The following is an 18,332-nucleotide window of genomic DNA, read 5'->3' as shown; positions in this document are numbered from 1 at the left end:
CCGTGCGATGGCTCCTGTGTCTTGTGGAAGTTTCTTCTTTTTAATCATCTGAGGGGAATTATTGGAAGCGAACACACTTATAAATCATGCTTTTTTTCCTAAACATGCTGGGTCTCTTGACAGCGAGGCCCTTCTTGGCTGGGAGTAGCCGTGTTGCCTTTAGGGACTGTAGTGCCGTCTGCTTATGCCAACGACATATTCCAACATGAGCACAAAACCAACATGTTCCAAAGCCACGAGTTAGCCCCCGAAAGCCTGATGTGGCCCCCCTAGTTCTGTTCCCGGAGCTAGAGGGTAGAAGTTGACGGGGAACCCCGGGGCACTCTCCTTAGGCCTCTCATTACCTGTGATCCGTTTGCTGGCCCTGACCTCGTCCCTCTGGCCGGAGGTCAGCGGTGCCGGGCTGCCCTGCCCGGCGTCCGCAGCCGCCCGTCGCCTCCCGGCCACGTCTGGGTGCTTTCCAGACACTGCCTATTACTGACACAGGTTTTATGATTTTCAAATTGTCCCAAAGGAAATGGAGGCCCAGCGACTGCGGGCTGTTTCTTAAGATCAGATCAAATGAGCAAGGGTCCGGATTTGGACCTGGGCTGCTGGACTTCCAGGTCCCTTTGCATCCCACTGTGCTGGGAGGGCAGGGGACTCCAGGCGGGTGACACGAGCTTCTGGAACAGTTCTCTTTAGGGTGTGGTCGGAGCAGCCAGATCTGTATGATGCTGAAGCTTGTCACAGAGAGATCACAAAGAAGGGTCCCTCCAGAGCCTCTGGGAGGAATTGATGGTTCAGATTGGCATGTTATCTGTTAGCTACTTTGTGTGTTTTTTATCTTCACTTGAAGATATGTTTATTGATTTTTAGAGAGAGGGAGAGAGACAGAGAGAGAGAGAGAGAGAGAGAGAGAGAGAGAGAGAGAGAGAGACATCAGTTGGTTGCCTCCCATACCTGCCCCGACTGGGGACCCAACCCACAACCTAGGTATGTGCCTTGAGCAGGAGTGAAGCCCAAAACCTTTTGGCGTACAAGGCGGCACCCAACCAACCGAGCCACCTAGTCAGGACTGTAAGTTAATTTTTAAAAATGTATTATGTGCAAGGGTTACTTTCCAGCCTCTGAAATGGCCAGTAGATAAAATTAAGTTAAAATCAATACAAGTGAAATATATATAATAATAAAGTACAAACTCAAGTATAAGAGGGACTCTGTAGACATTTCTCTGGAATGATTGAACAGGCCCTGCCTGAAGCAGGTAGGAGAAACCTGGCTTCACAAATGGCATCACCTGCCTGTTAAAGAATAATCCGTACATCAAAACTATGAGAGATAAGTGTTGGCAAAGGCGTGGAAAAAAGGAAACCCTGGTCACTATCAGGGGGGATGTAAATTGGTCCAGTGACTATGGAAAACAGTATGGAGGTTCCTCAAACACTTAAAAGAGAACTACCATATGGCCCAGCGACCCCATGACTGGGCATTCACCTGAAGGGAATGAGACAGGACCTCAGAGACGCCCGCACTCCCGTGTTCACGGCAACGTCGCTCACAGCAGCACGGCAGGGAAACAGCCTGAGCGTCTGTTAATGGGTGGATGCGTGAAGGTGTTGTTTGTATAATGCAGTCATGAGGAAGAGGGGAATCCTGCTGTTTGCAACAGCGTGGGTGAAGCGTGAAGGCATTAAGCTAAGTGAAAGACTGAGAGAGGCAAGTAATATCGCTTATATGTGGAACCTAAGAAAGCTGAGCCCAGAGAAGCAGACAGCAGAATGGCCTTGCCAGGGGCTGGGGGCTGGGCTGGGGCGGGGAGATGATGGTCGAAGGGTTCAACTTCCCGTTATAAGATGAACGAGTTTGGGGCTCTAATGTAAGGGTGGTGATTATAGTTAATAAGACTGCATCATATACTTGAAAGTTGCAAAGAGAGTGGATCTTAAGTGTTCTCACAGCAAAAAAATAAGTGGTAACGACGTGACACAACAGAGGCAGTAGCTAATGCTATCATATTGCAATTATAAATATCAGTCAACACGTGCACACCTTATACTTGTGCAGTGTTATATGTCAATTATATTTTAATAAAGCTGGAAACAAAACAAGCAAAAAGAGGATAACCTGTAAAGTTATTAGCAAAGATTCACAGGGTTTCTTTCCTGGAGAGAAACTATAGGGTTCATAGTCAGTGGTGATGGATGTGCAGTTAGACTTAGCTGACTTCAAAAACCTCATGCGAACTTTCCATGACCACCTCTTTGAATAAATCTTCCCTGAGGTTTCAGCATTTCTCTAGATTAATTCAGCAGCTGACTGAGCTGACTCAGAAGGAGAAGGGAGATTACATTTTTACTATCATAATCGCACGGGAAATTACACCCAGTATTAATCATCAGGCTTGAATATTTATCATCAACCTCAAATTCTGAGATTTATTTTACTGCAAGATCAGAGTTCTAGACATTTTTCCTGGTTGAAAGTTTTAAGAAGCAGTGTCAGGTAATGTGACGTCAGGTACAGGAACTGGGTTCCCGGGGGAGCCAAAGCGGCCGGCGGGAAGGGGTGGTGAGGAAGGCACTTCCTTCGTGGGGACTGACGTCCTATTCCAGGCAAACCTGCGGCGGTGGGTCAGTCCTGAGCTGAACTCTTCTTTTGCGGGGCCCCAGCCTGCTGCGTCAGCGCAGAAGGGGCGCCTTTGCAGCAGTGAGCGCCCTGGTTACCGGCAAACCCAACAAGCCTCGCTGACAGTGGTCGCCCTCCGTGCCCCGCGGCTGTCAGTTCTGGCTGTGCCCTGGAGTCACCAGGGGAGCCTAAGGGTGCTGACCACCCCCTCCAGCCGCCCCAAGCTTTTGGTGTGATTGGTCTGGGACAGAGCCTGGGCGCAAGGATTTTACAGAACCAGCGTGGCAGTCCCACTGTGCGCTGGTGTAAGGAGGCGGGGGAGAACCGCTGCCCCAGGAAGGAGACGGCCGTAAATTCCGTAATTACCAAGTAAACAAGAAGCTGCTAGCACAAGGCTGTCCTGAGTGGCTGCCAAATCCTGCCTGCTGCGGAATTTAAGTCCGTTTCCCAGAAAACGTTGTCTCTGCAATTTACCAAAGGCTATCTGGTCAGCGTGGTTTGAGTTTCCCAAGGTGCGGCGGGTGTGAATACAGTTGGCTCTTGAGCAACAGGGGCTTAGAGGCGCCGACCGTGCAGCTGGGACCTGAGCGTAACCACGCAGACCTCTGTTGGCGGAAGGAAGCCTTGCCCGCAATATAAACAGCCGATTAACACATACCTTGTATGTTTATGTATTATACACGCACTCTTACAATAAAGGAAGCGAGGGAATAGAAAATGTTACTAAGAAAATTATAATCGAGGGAAAATACATTTACAGTACTTACTGAAAAAAATCCGAGCGTCGGTGGACCTGCGCGGTTCAAACCTGTGCTGTTCACGCGCCAGCTTGGTGTCAACGGGACCACTTCCCTGCATCCGGCACAGATTTGACACCTGATCTGCCCTCCGTGGACTGTGCGCCAGGGAGGGCTCAAGCCCCACGGGAGGCGGCTGCCAGTGTGGGGAGGGAGGGGAGCTCGGGGCGCAGGAAGGGCCCTCACCTCTCGCCTGCCCGGGTGGCGGGTGGGAACACCCCGACACCCTGGAACTCACTCTGGAAGGGGTGCACGGGGTGGAGTGGGCCTGGGAGAGGAGGAGGGGGGCTGAGCGGCAGGAGGAAGGACAGCTCTCCAGGTGGAGGGAAGGGGCTGGGCGAGGCCGGTGGAGGGGATGGTGTGTCCCCCGACTCCAGCCAGGGACCCTCAAGGGCCAGGTGGTAAGGGCTCGGAAAGGTGGGACCTGGGCTTCGCCCCCGGGGGGAGCCCTGCCTGGCAGGCCTTGACCGCCCAGGCTGGAGCGCAGGGCACGTCGGGGTGCGCGGCGCTCTTTACGCAGCTAGTGTGCACTGTTCAGGAGGAAAGTGCGTGTGTCGGGCCATCGGGTTTGACAGGGTGGAGGGGAAGCCCGGGCAGGGTAGGCAGGTCAGGTGGGCTTTCCTTGGCCACGCGGGTGCCGCCTCTGAGGGGTTTGGAGGTGCCCTAAGCGCTGCCTTCCTTGTTCACCTCTCCTTTCCGCTAGCACTTGGTCCCTCCCCAGTCCTCCTGAGGAAGACCCTCACCCCACACACATAAACCTTTTCTAAAAAATGTGGTTTTTTTAATTCAGAGAGAGGAAGAGAGAGGGAGAGTTGAAGCACCTGTGATGAGAGAGTCATGGGTCGGCTGCCCCGACGGGATCGAACCCCGACCTCCTGGTTCAGGGGTCGACACTCAGCCGCTGAGCCACCGGCCGGGCCACGCACATAATCTTGTCTCAGTAACAGCGAAACGCTGAGTCTGAAAAGACTGCGTGGCCATTAAGAGGTTTGATAGTTACCATGATATTTACTTAACAATTTTGGCCATATTGACTCTTCAGTAAATATGGTGGGGGTTTTCTTCTTTTTTTCAAAATAATAAAAATAAAATTTAAAGATCAGCCAGGTTTTGGCATAAATGGCCAACACACTTCTGTAAGTGATGTTCCTGGGTTGATTTTATTGCATCCTTAGGCTCTTCAGTGAATTTTATTTATAACAAAGCCCGTAAGTGCTGCTAGCGACCCAGCCTGAAAGGGGTGTCTGTGTAAGAAACGCAAACCTGTAAGAACTTTTGTGAGTTTATTTGAGCCAAACTGATTGCAGTTGCTGGGAAGCAAACTCTCAATGGGTTGAGAGAATGCTCTGGAAAATGGCAGCCTTTTTATGGCAGTTTTACACCTTATTTTACACGTTACAATTAGAAGAACTTATATGCTTATGCGATAACCTATGGGCCTTGTGGGGAAGGCTTGGGGGTGGGTGGATGTGGGGTGGAGGGGATCAAGGGGGGAAAAGGGGACACCTGTAATACTTTCAAAAATAAAGACATATTTAAAAAAAGTTTATTCAAGTGCCCGCATCTCTAGAAGATCTGGGGGGGGGGGGCGTTTCCCAGTCCTCGAAACCCACCTTATGATCTCAGTGCATGCAAGGCTTTTATGGGGAGGGAGCAGGAAAGCAGAACAGAGACTCTGGAGGGGTGAGGGCAACCCATCCTTCCAAGGAGTAAAGAGAAGGGGGGCTGAGGGAGTCTCGCTCCAAGGATTTCTCTTTCTACTTCAGCATCATCTCTCTCTTCAAACAGGACTTTGTAGTTTCACTGTGGACGTCTGTGGATATTTCCTGCCTGGTGCAAGGTGGACATTCCCTTCTCCCCCTACCTGCTGCCCCCTCCCCTTGCCAACAGCCTTCTTTTAAACTTAAAAAAAAAAAAAGGCTAAATAAGAAAGAATAACAGGAGGTTTTATTTACACTCTTAAGATACCAGAAGGTCCCCTGCAGCGGTAACACAGAATGCACAGCCTTTCCATCGCTTAGTTGGGCTGTTAATTTGTGGTTAAAAAAGAGCAGACTTGCGTAGGTCCATGAAGTCCATTGGTGATGGATGAGGGAGGCAGGAGAAAGCAAAGAGGGAAACCTCTGGGATTGGATTAAAAAATAAAATAAAGCAATAGACAGGTACTTCTTTTACAGAGGTGGGTACAGGGTCGTTAGCAGCATTTAACATGATAACAATGGCAATAAGGATTTGTGGTCTCTGCCCTGGTGGGTCCTGTGACTTGAGGGGTGTGGAAAAAGGGAAATAATTTGTTATTGCAAAGGCCTGTTCATCGGGTTCGTTATCCTAGATGCACAGCCACAGACGGGCTTAGTTAAGGTGAAGACTGACCTGTGTTAGGGAAAACTACTGTCCTTGGTCGTGACTACGGCCAGGCTCTAGTGAAAAAGTTTTAATTTCAGATCACCTTTGTGGTTACTTTTGGTCTCTGGTTTGTAACATTAAGGTTGATGGTGTGTGGGCAGCTAAAGAGCATCTCAGATGGTGACTAAAGAAAAACTGAATTTATTTAATTAAAAGGGGCTGGGGCTGGGATGTCCAAAGGGAAGGCTACACAGCACTGAGCCAAAGAGTATGGGGCCCCTGACGGCAGCAAAATAGACTCGGACAGTGAGACAGGAGCACAGAAGAGGCAGCAGGGAGCCCGGCTGGGCTGCTCTGGGGCCTTGGGACAGGCTCAGGGGTAAGCCCCGGACGAGCTGCTGCTGCCCAGTGGTCTCCAGGTTGCAAGTCTCCCGGGATCCCCTCGAAGGGAAGAAGGGAGGAGGAGATGGTCCTGGCGTGCTCCCCCGGCGGGAAGCGTGCACTGGGGCCTTTGTCCTGAGTGTATTTCTCTCTCTTGCAGGCGGGAATCTTAGGGGAGGTCTCAGGGGAGGGTCTCAATAGAGTATTCATCAGCTCTCCAGGTGTGGCCTTTCAGGATCAGGGTCTCCACTGATTGGTCGGTGCCAGGAAAGGGGGTCATTACTCAGTGTAGCTGGTGCTGAGGCAGCCATGGTGCCACTTGTCTGGTTTTGCTGCTCTTCTGGGCCTAGAGCAGAAATACAACTGAGGCCTGGATGTTATCTTTAGAGAAGAAATGCTCAGGGGTCTAAACCACATGACCATCAATATGCTGGGGGAGGAGAGGTCCCCCTGGGGACAAGGTTCTTGTTTTACCAGTTTTGCCCCTTGCTAGGCATCTGGGGCTTCCTGCCCTGGTGGGTCTCTTTACTTGTGTTCCTGTACCCGGCTCATCTGACACCTTCTATAATTTTACAATTTTATTTACTTATTTAGAAATAATCAGTTTTAGAATAATTTTTTTCTTTAAAATGTATTTCCATATTTCATGCCTTTTATTACCAAACTATATAATTTTTTCCCAATTTAATTAGAATTCTTTTTTTTTTTTAATATATCTTTATTGATTTCAGAGAGGAAAGGAGAGGGAGAGAGAGAGATAGAAACATCAATGATGAGAGAGTCATTGATCGAGCCCGCAACCCGGGCATGTGCCCTGACCGGGAATCGAACCCTGATTGCCTGGATCCTAGGTCGATGCTTAACCACTGAGCCATGCCCGGCAGGGCTAGAATTCTTAATTCTTAGAAACATTGACCTTTTTGGTGACAAGTAAGTAACTAGCATTCCTCAGATTAGCAATATATATTTTTGAGAGGTATATTTCAAATAAAATATAAGACATATTCATTAACAGATTTAAATCCATTTACTAGATTCTCTGTAATAAGAAGCCAAAGGTAGGCAAACTCAGATAAATTGATATTTTAGTATTCTGTTATTAAAAAATATTTAGATATTTAATAATTTTTGTTATTTAACCCAGCAAAACTTCCAAGTGTCAAGTTACCAAAAACTTTGGAAAAATTTATATATATATACTTATTATTAAAAAGCCTTATCAAAAACCCTTTATTTTAGTTAATATTTATTTTTCATGTCTTAATAACTTTATGAAATTTTTATTATTTCCCTAGGCATTGACAAATTTTGTAACTCTCGGACCTCAGGCAGCCATAATATGAAAGTATTTTTTTTAGAGAGTGGGTGTGGCCTCCTGCTGCCTCTTCCTGCCCAAGGGCATTTCCGCAGCTCTGGCACTTCTGGGGGAAAAAAATTGGAAGGAAAGGTGGTTAAAAGATTTCTTTTTCTCTTTCTTTCTTTCTTTCTTTCTTTCTTTCTTTCTTTCTTTCTTTCTTCTTTCTTTTTTTTTTTTTTTTTAGTAGAATGTAATAACATGAAATCTTGCATATAAGAAGAGGTCTCATTCAATTTTAAAATAGAAACAAAATAATGCCTAAAGTAAATAAATGAGTATTCTTAAAAGGAGGGGCTGGGACATTAGCCTTAGAATTTTTATTTTATACAAATGACCTTCGATCTGAGGAGTGCAAAGCCCAAACAGCAGACAGAGGATTTTCTTTGTTCGTGAAACAGCAAAGAGCAAACTAAGTCCCCAAAAGACAAGAAAGCAGCAAAGAACATCTGTAACCAAAGTTGTATTACAGACAGACAAAACTCTCACTAGTTAAGTATTTCAGGCTGTTGATGCTTGAGAGGGAGAGCAGGAAGAGTCCCCTAGATAAAAACAATAACTTGGCAGCTGCTGGGAAGTTCCTGCAATCCCCCTCTAATGGATTCAGCCCACCACAAGCATCTGGGGTCTCCAGAAAAATGGGATATGCCCCCATCTTTAAACAAATTAAACCAAACAATAGACACAAAAGAACAATTAACAGAAACATTTTTATGTACAATATTTACAGGCACATACAACTCATAGACAAGAGCTTCACACCATGTTTCTTATCTGTCCAGCAACAGGAAGCTCAGGATGCCCTGTGTTAAAAAATCCACTGAAGCAGAGCACTGTCTTTCATCCCAGAATGGATTAGATTAAAGGCTCAGAGACCAGGCAAGGACTGCTGGAGGTCTCTTGCCACCTGGACCTGATCAGGTGTACCAGATGAGTGCCAGATGAGAGGCAGTAAATACCCCTTGTGTCCTACACAAAAAATGCTTGATTTAATTTAGGTCTTAGGTGAGATAGCAGGGATTGTTGAGGCTGAGGCTGGGTCTCAAAACAGGAAAATTCTTGGCAGTGCTTCAGATAAAAGAGTCCAGGCCTCAGCCCCATGAACTCCCAATCCAGGCAGCAAGCGGGATCCTTGGTACTTACCCCAGAGAAGTCCCCCACTTACATCCCTTCATGGTTTACCAAAATTTGAAACCAGACACAATAGGTCCAGGTTGCCTGTCGCTATTTTTGCCAATTAAGCAGAGATAAGGTTGAATCATATATGAGTGTTTATTCCAATAATGTCGACAGTATGGGAGAGCAGCAGGATTCGTCCACATAAAATCTGCTCTACTCCTCCCTCACCCCAGAAGCCAGTTCCTTATATTGGTTAGAAGGACAAAGATTACGTGGGGAAGTGAGTAAAAAGGAATAAGAATGGGTATAATGGTTTACAGTTTACAGGACATTTGGGCTGGGGGTTTGCAAAAGGGTGGGGTGCCTCTGGAACCCCTTTGTTTCTGCAACAAGACAGTTAAGGAGGATGGATCACATTCCGAATGTCCAGGGGTGTACAGATCCCAGCCAGGTTAGAATGTGCTTTCTCTAATTAGAACAGAACAATCACTGTTAACAGAACAAGATTAATATTTCTTATAACGATATCTAAGAATTATGGTTAACAGAGCATGATCAACAACTCTGCCCCCAACAATTCTTCTCAGAATAACATTGTGAGTGTGAGACACCAAGGCCTGAACCCCTGAGGTTCGATGAGGGCCAGGCCTGGAGGCAAGTGAATTAACAAGACAAAAGCCTGTGTTTCCTTTAAATATTTTCCATTGCTTTTCAGAGAGAGTAGAAGGGAGAGAGAGAAAGAAAGAGATAGAGAAAAACATCATTGTGACAGAGACACATCAACTGGTTGCTTCCCACATGTGCCTGGACCCCGGGGCCGGGGATTGAGCCTGCAACTGAGGTATGTGCCCTTGGCTGGAATAGAACCCCTGGACCCTTCGGTCCACAGGCTGACACTATAACCACTGGGCCAAAACAGCTAGGGCTGAAGGGCATCGTGAGGGACACTTTGAGGTTAGCCAGGTGGCCTTTATAGGTACAATTTAACCTCAAACAAAGCCTTCTTTTTAAAACTTTTATACTTAGGTCAGAGTTTTCTGTGTCAGTTCTCTCTGTCAGTCTCTCTGTCTCTTTCTGTTTCTGTCTATCTGTCTGTCTCTCTCACATACATAATAATAAATTCATGGACAGGAAATAAAGATGTGCCAAATCTTGCAATAACAACCAAATCTAAGAAAAAGATTCTCTAATAAGGACACCCAGTTAGATGGTGATTACAAGTAATTGGAGTTTGGCTTTGCAAGAACCATGGGCTGGTTTAAATAAGCTAACTTAGATCAAGCAAAGAGAGAGAAATCATAGTCAACATTCTGGAGTGCCTCCTGAAACCCAAGGCCGTGGATGCAGCCTGGCTTCTGAAAGGACTAGCTCCAGCCTGGGAGATTGTCTGTTAGAGTCTTCTCTCCACTTTTTGCTTTTTGTCTTTTCCTGAAAACTGACTTCCTTTGATTTTCTGGTTTGTATGTAGTAAAACAGCCACCTACCCTGCATCTCCCAAAAGGAGTTCAAAGCAGAACTGTACCTTCTTTGTTTTGACTCATCAATGACAGAAATTAGCTATGTGTATTTCAAGCTTGATGAAAAATTCTTGGGAGGGAGAATGTGAACGGTCCACCTTTGGGTCCAGTGAATACCCTTGGCCCAATCAGCTAGGTCAAGAGTATCTTCGTAGGCCCCTGCCTATAAGACTGAAGGTAGGGGTCAGAGAAATTGGCTTGCTTCCCTGAAAAATAGAAGCATGCAATACTCAGAGTAAATGCTAACCCAAAGACATCTATATAAATGGAGAAAGAGTGAATGTGGCGTTGAGTTAAATATTGAAGTATATTCAGTCTATTTCCTTAAGGTGACATTGCATTCCAATCTAAGGTGATGCAAAGGATAATATAATATAATGCCAGTTTCATCAAAGCCATTTAACCACAGATGTACCAATGCCATGCTATCCTTATTACATGTAAAGGTGTGTTCACATCTTATTGGAAAGCATTATGAAGCCCACTTTGAGAAGCAAGCTGAGCCTGGCCGGCATGGCTCAGTGGTTGAGCTTCAACCTATGATCCAAGAGATTGATGTTCGATTCCCAGTCAGGGCACATGCTTGGGTTTCAGCTCGGTCCCCAGAAGGGGGCCTGCAAGAGGCAGCCGTTCAGTGACTCTCTCATTATTGATGTTTCTATGTTTCTATCTCTCTCTCCCTCTCCCTGAAGTCAATAAAAACATATTTTTTTTTAAAAAAAAGAAAAAAGCTGAATTTTCTTACAAATACATTTAGCTTTTTTGGAATGAAGTACTCCCAGAATTCCATGCTTAAGACAAATTTGAGTAAGTCAAAGCAAAATTTACCATTAATGGGCTAAGGGAAATAGTTCTAAATTATATCAATACTTTTCATATATGGGATGACAAAATGTTACTGTTCAAAATAATGTATACTAATACAATTCCAAGAAAATATAGAAATATGGTAGAGTGTCTTATATGGGTCTTTCTTGGTTGATGGAGATAGAGAAATGAGACTTGGAAGAGGCTGTAGAGGGAGCTGGAGACGAGGAGGGAGAGGAAACGGGGGAAGGGCTGAAGGGGGAGAGGGAGAGGAAAGGGGGTCTGCTGGGTACGATCGTCCAAGGAAAGCCCTCAGACGCTGCCCACTCCTGAGACGGAGAAAGCCGAGGCAAGGATGGTGCGGGTGTGGCCACCGTACAGCTCTCGAGGCTGGTGGCTGGGACGGTCTCCTGGAGGCTCTTCCGTGGCTGCTACCCAGCTATCTAGAACTTACTGCTTATTTAGCATGGCTACTGTCCGTCTGCACAGCAGCTTGGAAGGGAAACCACAGCAGAGGCTCAGTTCTCTCAACTTCCTTCATCACCTCTGCCTGAAGAACTCTCGCCGGGACTTTGTACAACGTCTCCTTTGCCCTTTGGACGTCACTCTTGGAAACCTTATTGTTTCTTGGACTGAGAGCTCTTGAGGAAGTGAAGGGGAGCGTCTCTGACAGGGGTGAAGGGCAGTCACAAAGGTGAATCAGACGCAAGTCACGCTTAGCGGCCCGCATGCACACTGTAGCACAGGTGAGAAATGGGCCCCAGGGAGACGCGTAAAGGCCGAAGCACCAAGCCTGAAGGCCTTCTAGCTCCACTGTGGCACTGCTGCTCAGGGGTCAAGCCCTTTTAAAAATAAGTAAATAATTAATTAATTTTGTAGTACTTTATTTTATTTTATTTTTAATTATATTTTATTTTTATTGGTGACATTATTACAGATGTCCCTCATTTCCCCCCCTTTGCCGCCCTCCACCCAGACCTGCCCTGGCCACATTGTTGTCAGTGTCCACGGGCTATGCACATATGCTCTTGGGTTAATCTCTTCACCTTCTTTCATCCTGCCCACCCCACCTCCCTCCCCTCCGCCATCTGTCAGTCTGTACCCTGTATCCATGTCTCTGGTTCTATTTTGTTCGTCAGTTTATTTTGTTCATTAGATTCCACATGTGAGTGAGATCATATGGTATTTGTCTGTCTCTGACTGGTTTATAATCTCTAGGTCCATCCATGCTGTTGCACAAAAGGTAAGAGATCCTTCCTTCATTTTTACAGCTGCGTAGTGTCCATGGTGTGAATGTCCCACAGCTTTTCATCCATCAGCTACTGGTGGGCACTGGGGCTGTTTCCAGATCTCAGGTATTATAAACAATGCTGCTATGGACATAAGGGTGCATAGATGCTTTCTGATTAGTGTTTCAGGATTCTTAGGATATATTCCCAGAAGTGGGATCACTGGGTCAAATGGTAGTTCAATTTTTAATTTTTTGAGGACACTCCATCCTGTTTTCCACAGTGGCTGCCCCAGTCTGCATTCCCACCAGCAGTGCACCAGGGTCCCCTTTCCCCACACCCTCGCCAGCACGTGTCATTTGTTGATTTGTTGATGGAGCCATTCTGACAGGTGTGAGGCGATACCTCATTGTGGTTTTAACTTGCATCTCTCCGATAATTAGTGACTTTAACCTTTTTTCATATGTCTCTTGGCCTCTGTGTGTCCTCTTTGCAGAAGTGTCTATTCAGGTCCTCTGTCCATTTTCTAATTGGATTGTTTGTCTCCTGGTGTTGACTTGTATAAGTTCTTTATATATTTTGGAGATTGACCTCTTATCAGATGCATTGTTGGTGGATATGTTCTCCCATACAGTGAATTCTCTTTTCATTTTTTTGATGGTTTCCTTTGCTGTGAAAAATTTTTTAGTTTGATGTGGCCCCATTTGTTTATTTTTCCCTTTGTTTTCCTTGCATTAGGAGATATATCTGCAAAAATATTGACACCAGAGATGTCTGATATTTTACTGCCTATGTCTTATTCTAGGATTTTTATGAGGTCTTGGGTATAACAATCCAAAGCAGAGTTCACATGAATAAAAACAATTTCTGAAGAAAACGCCCTAGTTACCTAGGCTTCAAAAGGAAAGGTGAGCAAAGCTGAGACGGTTTCTCAAGGAGCATGTCTATGAAAAAATACTTCTTTTGTGATGTTTGGGATGCTGCAAGACTTGAAATTTGAAAGGGTTTGTCTAGACGACTGACTCCTTGTGAACGGCCACAACCTGCGGGTGAGGGATGGAATAAGCTCAAGGGTGAATAAGTAGATGTGGATGGAGGACAAGTCGAAGAAAATCGTGTCTTCATCTCAAACCAGGAGCTTTGTTTTGAGGGATGAACTAAAAGGTTTTCAATAGACTTCTTTTTTTTTTAAATCCTCACATGAGGATGTTTCTTCCATTGCTTTTCAGAGAGAGTGGAAAGGCAGAGGAGAGACAGAGAAACATTGATGAGAGACACACATCCAGTGGTTGCCTTCTGCATGCACCCCGACAGGCCAGGGCAACACTATTTTCCTTAATAAATATTTTATAACATTCTCTTTACTATCCTATAATGAAATTCATTGATCACATAAGCTACCTATACAAGAAATTAAAAATTCCGCTATATTATACTAATCACATTGAGGAGAAATGAGAGTCATTCTATCTTTAGTCCAATATGCACGTAAGTGGGCATGGCTGAACTAGAAGACAGAGAAGCTGTAATATGGGGGCTGTCCCTGCAGATGGAAACAGTCTGTGCCTCTCTGGAGATTCGAAATCATGAATGGCATTGCCTTCGATGATGTAATTTTCTCCTGTGGTGAAAAATCTTTTCTAAAGCTCCAAAAAAAAAAAAAAAAGTTCTACTTCCCCTCAATTTTCACGGTAGCTGCATTTCTGGAAAATTCAATACATACTAAAACTGTACACAAAGTACTTTGGGTATCTATGAAAAACAGAGTTAGGCTTCAGGCGCAGATTTTACCTGCATTCTGGACTGGTGGGATGTTTGCAAGTTATGTAGGACGGGGGCAATTTCCTGTGCAGCACTGTCCTGGGTATTACAGAGCTTCTAGTCACCTCAACTTCTGTCCACTAAATAAAGCGCGCTCCAAACAGACGATGCCAAGTGCTTCCCCCTGTGCTTAACTTCCTAAGGTCTGCACCACTCTCCCCTCCTGGAGACCCACTGTCGCATGGGCTGGAAGGGCCCTGAGGAGTCTCGTCCTGTGGTTTCCAAGTGTTTGTCTAAGGAGCAGTTGGCAGCTCTTTAAACATACAGATTCCCACGTACCAGCTAGAGTCTGTTCAGGGGCTAGAGCTTTAGACGGTTGAGGAGACTCGGGCACAGCCAGGTCTGAGGCCCACTGACCCAGCCGTTCCCCTTGATGCGTAAGGTAGCTTTTCCTTAACGGGCCAGTGGCGGCTCAGCCTGGGTTTGCAGGAGCAGGGTTTCAGGGCCAGTTTGCTCCCCAGTTCCCTCGTTAGCCCAAAAGGCAAGTGCTGAATGGAGCAGCTGGACCAAGCGCTACGCAGATGCTTCTGGGCCCTGGGCGCGGCTGCCCTGGAGCCCGCTTGCTGGTGAGCTGGGCGCCGCCTTCTCCGCCCTTCTTCGCACGCCCAGGCCCTGCGCTGTCAAGGGGGAGAAGCCCCCTCTCAGGGCTTCATCTTCTGATGTCGCATGGGCTGAGCCAGCTTTCCGCCTGCCTTTAGAAGGACCCAGGGCGGGAAAGTGGTCCTAAAGCTGACGACCTGCATGTCTGCACGGACAGGGCACGTGAGACAAAGTAGACGGCTGGGGGAACACGTAACTGTGTGGAAGAACTGGGGCAAAGAACGTAAAATATTATTAAATGGAAAGGATGAAAATGCTGAAGTCAGGTACCAGGACTGTCACGGTGAAGAGTTAGTGTTTCATTCATTCATTCGTTCATTCATTCATTCATTCATTCACTCAGCAGATAATTTAAAGGCACTGGCACATTCACGCTTTCCTCCAGACAGTGGTAACACAGCACTGAGGAAAACAGGCCCGAACCCTTCCTGCGTGGCGCTCACCTTCTAGAAAGAACAGATAGTTAATGAACAAAGTCACAGAGTAACACTGTTAGACGGTGACACGTGCCATGAGGCACCAGCTGGGGAGGGCCATGTGGCACATACGTGGGGGTGCACTTGTGCGTGTGACATCTAACCGCCTGCAGTGCTGATTTGGCAAGAGGAGAGACTGCTTTGGCAGTAGTGATCTGGAGTTTAGCAGTGAGGGGGGCGGGAAAGAGAGTCTGCAGTTGTCAAGACAGGAAATGATTCAAGCCTGGGTAAAACGTTTTAACAATGAAAAACAAAGAGCAACAGAACCTCTCTGGCATGGTAATAATTAAATTTCTGCATTTACGTAAGGATGTTGAGAAACTTCTGGTTGCAGTTGACCTTTTGTTTCCTTCAAGTCCCTCGTTACCTCTGAGTGCTATTAGATTTCAGTTCCTGGTAGCCCTTCACGATACCGACCGAGCTCACTGTCCCATCACAAGAGCAAGCTGTGTATACTTGTCCCACTTGGTTCCTGTAGACTGGAGTGTTTGTGCAGAAACACCCTGCTTTTTCAATGGGTTTTGGTTGGTGTTTTTGGAATGGGGAATTTATCAGCTGCGGGAACTACTGTGACTCTTTTAGCCAGAAATACTGATCCACTCTTTACCAGAAAATACCCTGTTCCAAAATGACATCACACTAGAAGTTTGTGCCTAATAAAACTTCTGAAATATTTGCTTATTTGCATAATGTTATGCGGTTACAAATACTGTCCGGGCCATTGATTATCTGTAATTTTCTCAATAACTTGCTGGTGTAACTGGGCAGGGATTTTTAAAGCTATTTGGAGGTTCAGAAAGCTTGAGTAAGTTACCCAAATAAAACAGACGTGTGACAAATAACGATCACCTCTACCACTCTCGATGTCAGACAGTGATTAAATGCGTTTTAACATATTAACCTATTCAGTCCTCACAACAATCCGATAACGTAAAGACTATTAGTAACATCACTTTCCTGTCAAGGAGACTAAGACAGAGAGAAGTTAAGCTGCTCAGGACTACAGGGCTAGTAGCAGCTCCTAGAATTTCAGGGTGTTCTTTGCTTCAGACGGTGACACCACAACAGTGACAGGAGCAGCGTGAGCGGGGCCCACAGTTAGCTTCGGGGAGTGAGCGGCGCCCCGGTTTGGTTATTTAACTCACTGGATAATCTGAGGTAAGCGCCTTAAATTGTCTGGAATGTGTGCTTCTATCTGTGAAACGAGGAGGTAGGGATACTGTTCTTCGTGTGGTGAGCATGAAACACGATGTCCTACTAAAGAATCTAACTCATTCCAGACACGTAATAGGTGCTTGGTATTTATACACCTTCGTCCTACATAAAAGATCGATTATTAGGCCTGGGTCAGGTGAATAGTTAGGCATGTTTTGGAGAAATAATTTGGAAATGGCAGAAGTGGTTTTGCATGCCCTCTGAAAGATTCAAAGGGGCCTGTGCTACCTAAAAGAGCAGTTAAGACCTCAGCGAGGAGCTAGGGCATGATTCACAGGCTGCTGCCTGCGAAATACCACCTCTAAGCCTGGTAACAGGTGAAGCCTGGTCGTGGGGCGATTTTCCCGTCAGCCTTCTTGCTGTGCTTGGTGCTTGCTCCTGGGAAGACTCTCCTGTGAACCACACAGTGGTCTTCACAGGCCTGCAAAAGATGTATGTAGAATAGCAGTTCTCAAACTTATGGTCTAAGGACACTTTTATACTCTTAAATTATTGAAATTATTGAGGGCTTTAAAAAGATTTGTTTCCATGGTTAAATGGAAATAAAAACAAATTTAAAAGTGAATTTTTATTGATAATTTAAAATAACAATAAATTCATTACCTTTACCATAAATAACACTCCATTTATAAAATATGTATTTTGAAAACAAAATAATTTAGGAAAGTGCATTGCTTTACATTGACATGGAAATCTCTTCAACATCTGTGTCCGCAGAAGATGCATGAAGTTCGCTGCTTCTGCCCTCAGCTTTTGAGATGCGTGTGTTGCGAGGCCTCTGACATGTGCACCGTGGGCGAAGGAACTCTGTCTGAGCTATTACTAAAGCGATTTTGTCTTGTGGACCCTTGAAAGGCTCTCAGGGACCTTTGAGGGACACTTGTGCAGAATACCTTTTCTCTTTCACACTTTCAAACATTCTTAGAATTTCCCCTCGACTTCTCCCTCCTCGTGGCTGTGTGCAGCCAGCCAGTCACAGCCGCTAGTAATTCATTCTTCTGAGGTCTTGGGCTTGGCAAACCTGGAGGTAGAGGACTGTGTTCTTCGGACTTCACGTGTCTCCTTCCCTGCCCCTCCCCTTCCTTCCCTGCCTTCTCCTGCTTACCTGCTCTTCCCTCCCCGGTCCTTGTGACACACCTGGGGCCTTTCCATCCAGCCTGGGCCTCACAGCCGGTCCCTCTTCCTCCAGGACGGCTGCCCGGCTGTCCAACTGACAGCACCCACAGTTTACTTCCTCAAAAGTCTTGGTCTTGCCTAACATTTATTAATTCTGGGCTATGTTTTATAAGTATTTCAAAAACTTTCCAAGCAAAATTAAAAGAAAAATTTTTTGAGGCATGTAAAAAAGTTAGGCATGTTCACGGCCGGCTTTGGAAACTATGTAGCGGAAATCTGCCGCCAGCCAGGACTGAACGGTAGGGCCTGGATTTGCTTTCTCCCAGACACAGCCCCTGAAACTGAATAAAGTACATGGAACTAGAGTGTTTAAGATGTTTAAACCAGCCATTGAGGTTCAGTGGTTCCTAAGAAACAGGAACCAACAGAGGTGAGCCCTATGATTGCCCCTGCTTACTGACTTGAAAGGGTGTCCAGGACGCCGAAGAGTTTACAGCCATTTCCACAGGGTCAGGGGACCCAGGCACACTCGAGACAGAGCTGAGAGAGCTAAGGGAGCTAGAAGGGGCTCCAGGTCGCTGGAAGGGTGCCGGAGCGGAGAGAGTGGCAACCACAGAGGACCTCAGCTCTGCAGAGGGTCCCCTTTAGAATTCAGCAGTGTAGCAATCAGTGCAGATGTGTGAGAAGGTGACCCAAGGCCAAAAAAAAAAAAAAACTAAAGAATTAGGTAAAATAGTAGACAGTACAGTAGGCCAGGAATAATTTCCATTCTTACCTGCCAGACTGGAAAACCTCACAATCCACAGGCATTCAAAAGAAGCCTGAGAAAGATCCTGCTCCGGCACTCAGCATGAGCCCCAGAACGCAGCTGCTGTGGCCTGCAAACAAGCCATCAGAGTAACACTCAAGCAGTGTTTCTAAGAACTCAGCTGTGTCCCCAAACACAA

The 18,332-nt window shown here is 46.1% G+C and overlaps 1 protein-coding gene across 3 annotated transcripts in view; it reads left to right on the top strand.

The window, feature by feature from the left end:
• IL1R1 (interleukin 1 receptor type 1) overlaps positions 1-18,332 on the top strand; it is a 77,660-nt gene that overhangs the window by 11,671 nt on the left and 47,657 nt on the right. The window contains exon 1 of one of the 3 annotated variants that reach the window (XM_081155834.1): positions 11,418-11,674. The exons of the other annotated variants lie outside the window; for them this stretch is intronic. The gene's annotated coding sequence lies outside the window, so the exon portion shown is untranslated. Of the gene's footprint in view, positions 1-11,417; positions 11,675-18,332 lie in introns of those variants that run through there. 3 annotated transcript variants of the gene reach the window in all.

Source organism: Miniopterus schreibersii, assembly GCF_964146895.1.
Source record: "Miniopterus schreibersii genome assembly, chromosome: 13".
Taxonomy (NCBI): Eukaryota; Metazoa; Chordata; class Mammalia; order Chiroptera; family Miniopteridae; genus Miniopterus; species Miniopterus schreibersii.
This window is presented reverse-complemented; position numbering and strand designations above follow the sequence as displayed.